Source organism: Schistocerca americana, chromosome 2 (genome assembly GCF_021461395.2).
Source record: "Schistocerca americana isolate TAMUIC-IGC-003095 chromosome 2, iqSchAmer2.1, whole genome shotgun sequence".
NCBI classification, from domain to species: Eukaryota; Metazoa; Arthropoda; class Insecta; order Orthoptera; family Acrididae; genus Schistocerca; species Schistocerca americana.
Genome location: NC_060120.1, coordinates 351,633,521 through 351,645,924, shown reverse-complemented (window position 1 = coordinate 351,645,924; position 12,404 = coordinate 351,633,521). Strand labels below are relative to the sequence as shown.

Below are 12,404 nucleotides of genomic sequence, written 5' to 3'. Positions count from 1 at the left end.
GGCAAAAGTTTGTCGGTAAGATGGTTTTCGGGTGAGGGTGCTATGCGCGGTCACAACTTTGTACCAGAAGTCAAGAACTGTATGCGGACCACTCCGAAAGAGATATTCTAAAGCCTGTCCTCGAAACCAGATTAGGGTATGGTGCTTAGCAAGAGGGTAGTGAAATGTCTGGGGCAACAACAGGAAATCCGGGGTTACCGTCGTTGGCGGGGCACGGAGGTAAAAGCCCACGATTCGTTGGATGAGGAGCCATACGTTTTGTTTCAGGGGGCACGTAAGACGGTGCTCGTCGGTGTCTTCGAGCTGACAGTCAGGGCAGAGTGGGGAGGTGGCCAGTCCTATGCGATAAAGTCGACTATTAGTCGGGAATTTTCCATAGACTAAAACATACCAGAGTGCAGACACAGACGACGGTAAAAAGGGTGCATGCACACACCCCCAAACCGTGCGCCAGTTAATGTCAGGATGCTGTAGCACCATGGCGTCGCAAGGGTTGGACAGCATAAACAAACGATAATAATCTTTTGTACGGGGAGGACGGGTGACTGGAAGATCGGCCCGAACGTAGCTGAGTTCTATGAAACAATTGGCGACGTAGTACAATAATGGAGAAATAGGTGCCACATCGATCGGTGGATCGAGAGAAGCTGGTCGGAGGATATCTAAGAGACTGCGTGTTAAAGACGGGACCGGCCCCTGCCAGTGCGCAACAGAGTGTGGACAAAGAGTGCGGAAGAGCGTGCCCGCACGTTGATGAGTCCGAGGCCACCTTTTGCAGGAGGCAGTGTTAGAGTGTTGTAGCGGACTTTGAAAAGTGCCCCTGCTGACACGAAATATCCAAAGGCTGATTGGATGCGGCGGCCAAGGAGTAACGGCATTGGGAGGATCTGGGCGACGTGTACCAGTTTAGGGGCGACATAGATGTTGACATAGGACACACGTTGGAGTTGGTTTAAGTTACGGTGCACTTGACCGCGAACATGGTGCCGAATCGACTGCAAAAGCCGCCGGTAAGCCAGGGCCACCGTGCGGTGTGTGGAGCTCGTAAATTCGATACCCAAGTAACGAAGGGTGGCACTAACTGGGAGTGGGGTCGGCACCATAGCCGGGAGGCCGCGCCCAATGTGCATCATAGTCGATTTACGGACATTAAGAATGCTACCAGAAAGACGTCCATACTGGTGGATCCATTGGATGGCGTCATTGAGTTCCGTGGAGGAGCAGGTGAGAAAGAGGAGATCGTCCGCATAAGCCCTTCAGTGAAAGGTGTGGTCACGCAAAGTGAGGCCCTGCAGTCTAGAGGTAAGTCCAGTGATGAGGGGCTCAAGTGCAATGGCATATAGTAAAGTAGACATAGGGCATCCTTGACGCACAGAGCGGCGTATAGGAATCGGTCCTACAAGCCTCCCATTGACTTGTACCATCGAGACCGCGGGAAGGAGTAACCGGCGAATGGCATCGACAAAAAGCAATGGGAACCCCATACGTGTCGCCACCATGAGGAGGAATGGGTGTCGAACGCGATCAAAGGCACTCGTGAAATCGACGGATACCAGTGCTGCACGAAGGCGACAAACCGACGCCAGTGCAATGAGGTCACGGCATTCTCCTAGGGCTGTTTGTAAGGTGGCCCCACAACCACGTGCAGTCTGCTCAGGTGAAAGGACCGTAGGTAAGACGGTGCGTATGCGCGCTGCTAAGAGGCGTGCATAGATTTTATAGTCTGCATTCAGTAGTGTAAGGGGGCGATATGCAGAGACATGAGAACCTCCCTTCGGTTTAGGCACAGGTAGAAGAATACCAGTGACGAATTCAGGTGGAATTGGGAAGGACGGAGTAAAGAGTTCCTGAATCATTTCCGTCCAGCGAGGAAGCATTAACGTGGTGAACGCCCGGTAAAACTCCACTGGGAGACCATCTGGTCCGGGTGATTTGTTCTGGGCCCCTTTGTTGATCGCATCTACCACCTCTTCTGCGGTGATTGCAGACATCATGGACGTTGACTCCGCTACGGTGAGGGTCCGATCAGGGGAAGGACGGAGATCATCAGGAACGGGCGTCGCCATCCGTTCATCATCATAAAATTGGCGATAATGTTCAGCAAAGGCGGACACGACCGCCGCCTGTGTTGTGTGGTGAACACCATCGGAGGTCGTGATGTTGGGGACGAAAAGCCGACGTCGACGACTATGGTCGGATGCGGCATGGATTGTGGATGGGGTTTCGTCGTAGAGGAGGTCTTGTCGTCGGGAACGCACCACGACACCATGCAGTCGTGCACGTTGAAGAGAGAGGAGACGAGCTTTAGTACGTTGTCGTTCCCTGTGGGTGTCAGGTGATGGAGGGAGCGCATCGAGCTCACGGAGGACGGCGTAGTGAAAATTTGTGGTGTCTCGATGCCATGCTGCTGCTTCCTTGCCACACTGTATGAAGGCCTTTCTGATCGCAGGTTTGGCACATTTGAGCCACCAATGGAACGTGGAAGTGTACTGCGGAAGGCGTCTTTCGCAAGACGCCCATGTAGTGGCAATACATTGTCGGCAGTGTGGATCATTAAGGAGGGAGGTATTAAGCTTCCAGTAACCTCTGCTGCGCCACACTGACTGAGGTGGCAGAGCCAGGGAGCAAATGACGGCGCAATGGTCCGAAAATGCAAGGGGCCATCGTTCAGCTTGGGCGACTTCATTGCCGAGGTGAGCAGAGACATAAAACCGGTCCAGTCTGCTCGCAGAATGTGCTGTATAATGGGTAAAACTGGGGGTATTGCCATGAATTTTCTCCCAAACGTCCACTAGATGAAAATCTTCGATTAAGGTGAGCAGCGCCGGGCATGGCGAATAACCAGGTACTTGGTCCTGTGGATGGGGGACACAGTTGAAATCGCCTCCCATGATAAGGCGATCATAGCGTCCAGAAAACAGGGGCACCACGTCATGTCCGAAGAAAGTGGACCGCTGCCGACGGTTCGTGGAGCCAGACGGAGCGTAGATATTGATGACGCGCGTGTCGAAGATGGTAACAGCCATGCCTCTTCCACAGGGAAGGATTGTCGTGTCCGTGAGTGGGATTCCTTCGCGTATGTAGAAAGCCACTCCACGCCCTGATTGATCACATGTGGACGTGTATGAGTCGTAGCCGTAGACTGGTGGTAGTGTGGCAACGCGTACTTCCTGAAGAAGGGCGACGTCGACGTCAGAGGCCCGAAGCATGTCACATAGGAGTTGCAGCTTGGGTGCAGTGCCGATCATGTTGATGTTCAGTGTGGCAAACCAGTATGTTTGTTTCAGTGGTGGTGGACGCGCATCTACCATCACCAAGGGAAGTAAGAGGAGTGCACCGACAGGAAGTCCCGTCCCATCAGCTGCAATGCCTCGCTTTTGATGTTAACAGGTAGCCTCGTCCGGCGGAGGTAACTCATCCGGAGGAGGGGGCGTACCTTCCTCAATGTCGTCCGCCCATGCTCCTGTGCCGTGGGTCTGTCCAATGTCCATGGGAATTGCGTCGTGGTGAGAGAGATCTGGAGTTGTCGGCGGGGAGACCGGCGTCTCAACCGGCGCACCGATCGTTACATTGTGCGTGGCGACCTCCATAGTGGTCCCGTCCTGCGAAACGTCTTGTTCATCGTGAAAGTTGTCCGCCGACCTCTGCGTGGAAATGTCGGCTGCTTGGGTGTCGTCTTCGTCGTCGCGGGTGGCAACGCTCTGAGAGCCCGTGGGTGAACGGCGACGGCGTTTGCGCCTACGTGGCGAGCGTTGTTTGCGCACGTGTTCCTCAGTGTCGGACGACGGCAAGGAGGAGCGTCGACCTGGTTCGAAGGCGTCGGTGGGTACAATGAAATTGTCAAACAGGTGTTGTGAAGATGTACTGGTCTCCTCAGCGTCCGGTGCGGGAGCCTGTTCGGCCGCAATGTTGTCAGGTGGGACGTCCGCACCGTCCATAGGTGACTGGGACGGTGGGACGTGCCGATCGGAAGGACCGGGCGACGGACTGGACGAAACTGTAGACGTGGCAAGAGCCGCTGCGTAAGTGACCGGTAGGGCGGTCATCGTGGGTGTGACGGACGCTTCCGACAACGGGAGCTGCGCGACACGTCGTTGAATGCATTCAGACCGTAGGTGACCTTCTTTCCCGCAACCGGAACAGGTCCGAGGTAAGCCGTCGTACATTATAATGGCACGGCAGCCTCCGATACGCAGATAGGAAGGCACGTGTTTCTGCAACTCGATGCGGACCTGTCTAACACCGTTTAAAACTGGATAGGTCTGAAACTGGACCCATCGTTCGGCAACATGTTCCAGAACGTTGCCATAGGGACGGAGCGCCTTGATGACGACGTCTGCAGGTAGTTCGAACGGCAGTTCGAAGATCCTTATCGTCCGTGTGCCGAGACCTGCGTGATCGACGGTAACGGGTCCGACGTTGCCGTCGGAATGACAGAAGCGCAGTCCACGTTTTGCCTCTTGAAGCACCTTGCCGCACGCCGCATCGTTGATCATTTTGACGTAGACGGTACTGCTAGCTATGGACAAGTGGATACCAATTAGATCCGTTGGTGGTATTTTAACTTCATCGCGTATAAATCGTTCTACCTCCAGGGCCTTGGGTCGGGCGAAGTCGGAACAAAAGTTGAAACGTAATGTCTTCTTCCGATAGTTGTGCGCCATGGTGGTCTAGAAGGGAAACGGCACTTACAGCGGCCGAAGTAAACACAAACACACCGTGCGCGACTCGCCCGCAGCGCTCTGGCGCGTGACCGCCTCGCAGCACTGCCGGCGGCAGACTGGGCCCTAGACCAACGAGCCACCTGTCTGGAGCATTCAAGTTAACCCCAAGTAGTGGACCTCACAGGGAACACAAACTTTCACGTGAATTCGCAAGATAAACGCTTTCTGCAGGCAGCACTCACCACTGATGAGAAGAATATTAAAGGCAACGAATAAAAAGCGAAATAACTTCATCGAGCACTGCTTATGAACAGCCGGCCGTGCCTCAGTTTCGGTATGTGGTTTCTCAGGGTTAAGAGAAGACGAATGCACTAAACAAAAGAACATCGGGAAACCAAGCACCAACTCATAACGAAAAGATTGCACAATATACTGCAAACAAAATTTCCAGAAGACGGATACTGAAGACGCCGCAGACAAAAGAATTATTCTATGCAGTAACGATTATCTAGGAAGCGTGAATTGCATGTGCTGCTCCACCACACAACTTCTTTTGATACTGTTTTACTTATTCTAAATTTTCATTACCTGATCGTCTCTAGAATACTGTGTGGTTATCACCTGGTTTCCAACAGCGATAGTAGTACGTAAATCGACTACAAAGTCTTTCAAAGTAGGTCAGACACATAAAAAAAAATCGGAGCTGCGTGTAGCTCATGTCATTCTGCTTTCAAACGTGAATCCTCGGCTGGGAGTAGTGGCGTACTTCTGTAATCCAAGCTTCTGGGAGGCCGTTGTGTGGGAGTGATCTGGAAACAACTACAGATTCGACCGTTCCACGAGCTCAGGAACGGCCGCGATGCCTTCATCGAGCTCTGCAGATCGACAGATGATAGTGTGGAAATTTCGGCAAGCGGTGGCTATGGGTTAAGAGAAGCCAAACGCACTAAACACAAGAAAGTCGGGAAACCGAAGCACACAACTCATAACGAAAAGATTGCGGAATGCAGTGCGAATGCAAAACTTCGAGAAGACCAACTCTGAAGCCATCGGCGCTCTAGGAATTATTCCGCACAACAAGCGATCATGTAGGAGGAGCGAGCCGAGGCTGTCGCTCGACCACACAATACATTTTTGCTTAATCCCAATGTGCAGTACCGGTTCGGCACTAATATACTGCGCCTTGGTTCTTCCAAAGGCGATAGTAATAAGCACGTCGGCTGCAGTGTCATTTAGGGTAGTGAGTCAGACATGGAGAGGATATGGGGCGGGTGGAATATGCAACGACAGGGGCATTGCAGGGCGGCCGACGGCTCCTTGCGCTGTGGCGCACCGGTGCCGGCGGCGGCCTGGCTGGGCTGCTGGTGCCTCCATGTAGAGCTGCCGCCGAGCCCAGGCACCGTGCCGCTTTTTTTTTTTTTTTTTTTTTTTTAATGGACTTGTAGTCCGGGGTGATATGTTGCAATACAGCATCACCGGTCTATTGCGGTCTAACTGTGTTGGTGAGGCAGTAAATTTCCACAGGGCAGTGACTCCGTCACTGCAATTCACTTTGGAGGTGTGGCGGTGGGACTTGTGGTCCCGTACCACCCTCTGACGGTGATAGTACTACAAGAGTCAGGCAGAAGAATTCTGCCTAACATGGGCAGGTGAAGGTGTGGCGGTGGGACTTGTAGACCCGTACGCCAGTGCAGACCGTGCCGCTAACGAAGCGATTGCCTTTGGTGACATCTTTTGCAATAACGACTGCGCGAATGGATGTATCTCGTAAGGAAGGAAAGAGCAGCAGCTGCCGCCGAGCCCAGGCGCCGTGCGTAACACGCAGAAGGTCCCCGCTTCGATTGCGGGCGGAAACCCGTTTTCGTCGCACTCAGCAAGACACTTGCTACGATCTCTACTGTGACCATTTAAATCAACTTCAAACGTTCCATCAGCAGGGTGCATATGGCTCAAATGAAGCATGAAACGGTTTCAGAACTGGTTGTCGGATTTTAGCGCTGACTTGGAGGCCTGGAAATGCGCGAAACAGCCGCCGCCATGCGATTTGTTACCACACCGTTGTACAAAACGCAATGGCTCGTCCGAGATTTGAACCCGGGACCTCCTGCACCCGAAGCGGGAATCATACCCCTAGACCAACGAGCCTATTCGTTCCGAAAACGCACTGCATGTGAATGACGCCACCTTTGATGGTCTCACCATGTAGGGCTGCAGCTCAGCCAGCGTTCTCCCAGTCTGTCGCGGTTGGATTGTTTTCATCGACGTCTTTTACTACAGGAACTTCACGAATCGGAGGGAGCTCGTAGCCGATGCCTTTGCTAACGCAGAAGACAAACTGTTGCTATTACGAGTCTCCGGGTGGTAAAGGCAAAAATACGTCGTTTCCGTGGTGTAGCGGTTATCGCGTCTGCTTTACACGCAGAAGGTCCCCGGTTCGATCCCGGGCGAGAACACAACAATTTTAATCTATATTTCGGATTTCATTTCCGAAATGACCTCACGTCCGCGTATGCAGAGACAAGCAATGTCGTATGCTAGACGGATAGGGCGTCATTTTACTGTCATATACTGTTGCTCTCTTATTGCACCGGTATTTGGTAACTGAGAACGCCCCTAGCTCCATTATGGCTGGCAAAATTTATAATCCGGTTCTTCAGGGCTACTTCAAGTGCGCTTGCTACTGGCTTTCCTGAGCTCACCCTACTCGCCTTGTCACGGCTCTGTCAAAGTGTGATGCTAACTAATAATGAGAAACTCTTAGCCACGCTCAATCTTACATGCCACCCCTTGGTTGTTGCCGTCGCTAGTAAGATGGGGTAGACTGTCGCACAATTGAGCTGAATCTCCACTCACGGTGCACATATCCCGCAAAGACAACCTTGTTTTCCGTTGCATGCAAAAATACCGTCTGCGTTTCTACCGAATTCCACCTACGTACTTTACTGGTGCCGCATCCTTGTTATATCCTCGTGCTATAACAGGCGTCTAGTCTTCATTGAGGAGCTGCAACCGAGGCTGAGTTCCACCTACACTTCAGCACGGTCAAAATGGCAGGGCTCGTCCGGGATTTGAACCCGGGACCTCCTGCACCCAAAGCAGGAATCATACCCCTAGACCAACGAGCCACCTGTCTGGAGCAGTCAAGTTAATCCCAAGTAGTGGACCTCACAGGGAACACAAACTTTCACGTGAATTCGCAAGATAAACGCTTTCTGCAGGCAGCACTCACCACTCATGAGAAGAATATTAAAGGCAACGAATAAAAAGCGAAATAACTTCATCGAGCACTGCTTACGAACAGCCGGCAGTGCCTCAGTTTCGGTATGTGGTTTCTCAGGGTTAAGAGAAGGCGAATGCACTAAACAAAAGAACATCGGGAAACCAAGCACCAACTCATAACGAAAAAGATTGCACAATATACTGCAAACAAAATTTCCAGAAGACGGATACTGAAGACGCCGCAGACAAAAGAATTATTCTATGCAGTAACGATTATCTAGGAAGCGTGAATTGCATGTGCTGCTCCACCACACAACTTCTTTTGATACTGTTTTACTTATTCTAAATTTTCATTACCTGATCGTCTCTAGAATACTGAGTGGTTATCACCTGGTTTCCAGCAGCGATAGTAGTAAGTAAATCGACTACAAAGTCTTTCAAGGAAGGTCAGACACACAAAAAAAAAAAATCGGAGCTGCGTGTAGCTCATGTCATTCTGCTTTCAAACGTGAATCCTCGGCTGGGAGTAGTGGCGTACTTCTGTAATCCAAGCTTCTGGGAGGCCGTTGTGTGGGAGAGATCTGGAAACAACTACAGATTCGACCGTTCCACGAGCTCAGGAACGGCCGCGATGCCTTCATCGAGCTCTGCAGATCGACAGATGATAGTGTGGAAATTTCGGCAAGCTGCCCATGCAGCTTCAACACGATACCACAGTTCATCAAGAGTAGTGACTGGCGAATTGTGACGAGCCAGTTGCTCATCCTCCATTGACCAGACGTTTTCAATTGGTGAGAGATCTGGAGAATGTGCTGGCCAGGGCAGCAGTCGAACATTTCCTGTATCCAGAAAGACCCGTACAGGACCAGCAACATGCGGCCGTGCATTATCGTGCTGAAATGTAGAATTTCGCAGGGATCGAATGAAGGGTAGAGCCACGGGTCGTAACACATATGAAATGTAACGTCCACTGTTCAAAGTGCCGTCAATGCGAACAAGAGGCGACCAAGACGTGTAACCAATGGCACCCCATACCATCACGCCGGGTGATATACCAGTATGGCGATGACGAATACACGCTTCCAATGTGCGTTCACCGCGATGTCGCCAAACGCGGATGCGACCATCATGATGCTCTAAACAGAACCTGGATTCATCCGAAAAAATGACATTTTGCCATTCGTGCACCCAGGTTCGTTCTGGAGTACACCATCGCAGGCTCTCGTCTGTGGTGCAGCGTCAAGGGTAACCGCAGCCATGGTCTCCGAGCTGATAGTCCATGCTGCTGCAAACGTCGTCGAACTGTTCGTGCAGATGTTTGTTGTCTTGTAAACGTCCCCATCTGTTGACTCAGGGATCGAGACGTGGCTGCACGATCCGTTACAGCCATGCGGATAAGATGCCTGTCATCTCGACAGCTAGATACGAGGCCGTTGGGATCCAGTACGGCGATCCGTATTACCCTCCTGAACCCATCAATTCCATATTCTGCTAACAGTCATTGGATCTTGACCAACGCGAGCAGCAATGTCGCGATACGATAAACCGCAATCGCGATAGGCTACAACCGGACCTTTACCAAAGTCGGAAACGTGATGGTACGCATTTCTCCTCCTTACACGAGGCATCACAACAACGTTTCACCAGGCAACGCCGGTCAATTGCTGTTTGTGTATGAGAAATCGGTTGGAAAGTTTCCTCATGTCCGCACGTTGTAGGTGTTGCCACCGGCGGCAACCTTGTGTGAATGCTCTGAAACGCTAATCATTTGCATATCGCAGCATCTTCTTCCTGTCGGTTAAATTTCGCGTCTGTAACACGTCATCTTCGCGATGTAGCAATTTTAATGGCCAGTAGTGTACTATCTTCTGTCAGTTATACCTGCCAACACACAGACATTAGACGGCAGCCTGACAAGTGCCTCACTCCTGTGAATTATTGTAAAATCTGTGACATGTTTTGCAGCCTGTCTGTATCTATCTCAGAGAACTTATTAATGTGTTCCATAAGTTTCAGGTGTGCAGCAGCAAGAATTCTCCTTCTTCTTCTATTATTTCGGCCGTATAACGTTCAGCCATCTTCAGAGTGAGCCTCAAGACTGCCGCTCCAGTACTTGCTTCGTCCCTTCCTGCCATATGTGGGTAGCCTCTCACCAAAAATAGGACGGATTCTTAGCAAAAACAGAGTAAAAGTGATTTTTCGTCCTCCACCCAAGACAGCTGCACTTGTGGGCTCCGTCAAAGATTATTTGCTGTTCCGAAAATTTGGAGTTTACAAAAATCCATGTGAATGTGGCCTTTCTGACATTGGACAAACAACCTGCACTGTCCAAGAAAGATGTACAGAACACCGGAGGTACACATGACTTTTACAACCTAACAAGTCGGCAGTGGCAGAACACTGTATTGACACTGGTCGCAGTATGTTGTATGACAACGTCGAAATTTTGGCAACTACATCATCTTTTTTGGACTCGACGTCGAATTTAATTAGTAGAGATAGTGGTTTCAACCTTGATAAATCATGGAATCCGGCACTTGCTGTAATAAACTCACAAAGACGCCATCACAGTGTAGTTCACAATGATATATCGACATGCAAACACAGATCGACTGCGGAGTCATAGATGTAATTCACGCATTGTGCACGTCTCTGCCGCCAACCAACGTCTCTGGAGCATTTGCATCTGTGGCCGCATGCGCAGTTGCGCGGTACACGAGTATAAAGGGACGAAGCGAGTACTGGAGCGGCAGTCTTGCGGCTCACTCTGAAGACGGCTGAATGTTATACAGCCGAAATATTAGAAGAAGAAGGAGAATTCTTGCGGCTGCACACCCGAAACTTAATGGAACAGTCTTTGCGCCGCCAAAACCCGAAGATTCATATCTTATTAATGTGTTTGGCATCTAGAATCACGTGTACAAGAGCAATTCTATTTGCTTACTATTACCACTGAATTACTAACGTAAATTAGCTCATTCAGTCATCCCTATTCTTCCATGTTTCTAAGTTCTTTTTACATGGCAGCTTGAAACACGTATGTAACGTAGCAGCGATGGTGAGGCACGTTAAAATCTTTGACCAGAGAGCCTATTATCGTGGTTAGTATGCGCTTGACCGCGCGAGTGTTACGAGCAGTACTCTGTCAGTAATCGTTGCGAGCAGTCTGTTAGTAGTAGTCGTGCAGTGCAGTACGCTAGTGGTCGTCATGCAGAGCAGTCGCTCAGTAGTAGCAGCCCAGTGCGGTTGTGTGATGTAGTCTGTCGGCAACACTGGTCAAGATGCTGAATGAGGTATACTGTTACTTAAGATAATCATCGGATAATGTAAAGTTTATTTATTGTAATTAATTTTCAACAAGTGCCCCCAATAATAATTTTGATTTCAAAGCAATTTTACATAAAAATTTTATTTAATTGAAGTAACTATTTCGTTCCACTTCCCTTAAAGTAAAGTTTCAGTTTTCAGTTAAATAATAATAATAAAAAAAAGGAATATTATAATTTGCAATGCAGTTCCTCCAAGCCGTGCGCAAGAGTAAGAGCAGAAATTTGACTAGCAGTTACAATGAGGTAAGAATTTAATTCTGATTTTTGCACAGGGCCAAAGACCGATATTTCGGTTTAATTGAATTATCATTTTTACTGAGATTTTCTTATCACTGAATTGACTTTCATTATTTTCGTGACGAACTTATACTTGGGTCAGATTGCGATTCTCACTTTTATTGTCATTAAACTTAATTGCTAGGGAGGTTACGTTTGACTCCCATTCATTTATAATTTCTGTCTTTTAAATTTCAGTGGAGAGGTTACACTTAGCGCAATGTCCATTAGCACTCTTAAATAATATTGTCATTTTTAAAATTTCTGTGGGGAGGTTACACTTGGCGACACCCAGTCCAGGATCGAATTTCGTTGAGAGTCTTTTGAACAACAGTCAGATATCTGCTCTTATTTGCTTAGATATAATTAGGATTTAGCGCAACGCTTTTAATAATATTGTGACTTTCTTTCTACAGGTCAACGGCAATTTGTTGCTTTGTTGTATTTGTGTGTTGCTTTTGCATTGTGCTTATTTATTTTGTGAATAATTTTGACTATTTTTAAAATGCCGCGAAAGACTGTGAATAGTGTATCGCGAGGTATTATGAATGAAATTACCGACACAAACAACTTTACCGATAGGACATGTGACACGCAGTGTAATGATGACAATCCTGCGTTCACTAACAATCAGTGCATTCCAACCACTAATGATGACTTTTACCTTAATGATGAACAAACGAACTCAATTGTCTCGTGTGTTAACTTGACGACAATTGATGACGCGGAGCGGTCTATAGTAATGAGCGCTGCCGAGCTTAACACAGCCGATTTGGAAAACTCAAGTAACGTACAGACAAATTTGTCTAATGAAAATGAACAGGATACACAAAGTACGACGGATTTATTTAATTCTGAAATAGTGAGTGACAGTGTAGGTCCGACTGATAATCCTTTTTGTAAGTTGCAAAATGAC

The 12,404-nt window shown here is 49.2% G+C and overlaps 3 non-coding genes across 3 annotated transcripts; 1 reads left to right on the top strand and 2 right to left on the bottom strand.

The window, feature by feature from the left end:
• Window positions 1–6,737: 6,737 nt before the first annotated feature.
• Window positions 6,738–6,809, bottom strand: Trnap-cgg. The gene has a single exon. It is a non-coding gene; the product is annotated as a tRNA-Pro (tRNA).
• A 235-nt stretch (window positions 6,810–7,044) lies between these two features.
• Trnav-uac lies at window positions 7,045–7,117 on the top strand. The gene has a single exon. It is a non-coding gene; the product is annotated as a tRNA-Val (tRNA).
• A 600-nt stretch (window positions 7,118–7,717) lies between these two features.
• Window positions 7,718–7,789, bottom strand: Trnap-ugg. The gene has a single exon. It is a non-coding gene; the product is annotated as a tRNA-Pro (tRNA).
• Window positions 7,790–12,404: the final 4,615 nt, after the last annotated feature.